The following is a 2149-nucleotide window of genomic DNA, read 5'->3' as shown; positions in this document are numbered from 1 at the left end:
TGGCCCTGGTAGCACAGTGGTTAAAGCATGTGGCTGCTAACAGAAGACTGGCAGCCTTAACCAACCGGTCACTGCAGGGGAGAAAGACGTGGCAGCCTGCGTCCTTAGAGATTGGCTTCCTGGGAAAAAAACCCGTGGGCCAGTTCTCTCAGTTCTATAGGGTCCATGTGTGTCAGAATGGCCTTGACAGTAATGGGTTTGGTGTGGCCAGGGTACATGGAAGACAATGGCTTCTCAAAATTCTCCTTGTTTGAATAGAATGTTCCATCCCATTTCTGATCTCTTAGGTTATATTATGGCGCAATCACAAAACTCCCCCCTAGTGCAGTAGCTGGTTGGAGGAGTGGTGATGGGCTTCGTGGGCACCAGAGTTGCTCAAAAGAGACTCGGGTTAATGAAGGGTCCACGCCAACAAGAGGGTTAAGGAGGGCGCTTCTACCACATGCCTGGGAGGTGGAGAAGGATTTGTGAATAGTCACCATGTCTCCTTCAGATGCAATCATTGTTATATGAGTATTTTCTATAGAAAGACTGCGAGCCTCGTTGAGTGATTCTCTGGAAGCATACAGTGACATGACTCTAAAGATTCCTGAAGACTTAGAAATCTCAAACATTTAGATAGATAGGTAGACCCTTTCCTGGACAAAGATATCATGCTTGGTAAAGTAGAGGGTCAGCATAAAAGAGAAGCCTTCAATGAGATGGACTGACTGTGGCTACATCCTTGGGCTCAAACAGACCAAAGATCGTGAGGCTGATGCCAGAAGGGGAAGTCTTTGTTCGCTGTACACAGAGTGGTTAGGAGTTGAAACCAACCCATGGCACTTAACAACAACAACAACAGTTAGAAAAGACAGATAGAAAGAGTCAGACAGACAGACAGATGGATAGAGGTGAACAAACAAATCCCACACCCATTGCCCCTTGTTTTAGGCAGGGTTCTCTAGAGAAACAAAAGCAGGACACTTATGATTACCTATATATCAGAGGATAGGTTTATACAGCGAGAAGGAATATAACAGCTAATTAGTCCACACAACTCACTTTCCAGGAACAGTTAATGTACTAGAAGTCCTTCAACTCACATGGGCTGTCAGGTCCAAGGTCAAGGAAGCAGACAGCAGAGTCCTCCCTCAGGCAACGCAGGCAGGGCTGGGTCAGCAACAATCAGTAGTGTGGGTTGATTCTTCCTCTGTAGGAGAGAGCCCACCTGCTCCTTTCAGATTTTGAGACAGCGAATCTGTATGGAATCAGAGAGCCTCATCTTCCACTTGCAGAGCAGTAGGTGGCCTTGAACCACACACCAACCTAGTGGTCAGCAGCTCAACTGTAACTCCTCACCAGGGATCCAATATTGATAGACCCAGATAGCTCCTACACACATTATTCCATCGACTTACTAGACTGAACATCAAGGCGCTGTTTTAGCAATAAGTTGGAGGACTTTAAATTCCCTGGAGATAGACACTTAGATCAGTTAAAATATGGTGGATGTCTGAGGGCAAGTATGGCTACTAAACTGTCAACTCACACATGTGTGTCAGGCTGCTTTAGGAAAAGGAAGCCAGTGATACTTATCTGTGCATAAGAGTGAACTTCAGATCAAGAAGCAGCTCAGCCAAGTCCCTCTCAAGTCTATAGCCCAGTGCTAGCTGGAGCTCCCTTCAGATTCATGTAGCTGCTGGCCAATGAAGCAGGAAGCTGGGAGATCACTGGCCAGTGGGTGCGGAGCTCCATGGATCCAAGACCTGAAGGAACATGGCAGGCAGCTCGCAGGGATGGCAGGCCACATCAGCCGCCCCAGGAGCCAGATACAGAATCCAGGCCATCAAGAATGCTAAGAGCAAGAAAGAGTTGGGTGTCCCTCTTATCAAAGAGCTACTCCCCCAAGGAGGTGTTGCCCAGCTGTGTCCTGATTGAGAAGTTGGACTTTACCCCTACCTCCACACAGGTACCAGCTGACCTAAAATCTAACCATCACAGCACGCATAGACTTATTTGAAACAGAATGAGTTCAAATGAGTCTCTCTGATCAGCGGATGGGTGCAGACAAGTTCTCTCAATACTGTACTTGTGTGTTGACTAGAGAAACAAATTCATCAACACTCATGTATGTATAAGAAAGAGCTTTTTATAAAAGAGTACTTCT

Source organism: Echinops telfairi, unplaced genomic scaffold, assembly GCF_000313985.2.
Source record: "Echinops telfairi isolate 266 unplaced genomic scaffold, ASM31398v2 ScPeMD7_2291;HRSCAF=2852, whole genome shotgun sequence".
NCBI lineage: Eukaryota > Metazoa > Chordata > Mammalia > Afrosoricida > Tenrecidae > Echinops > Echinops telfairi.
This window is presented reverse-complemented; position numbering follows the sequence as displayed.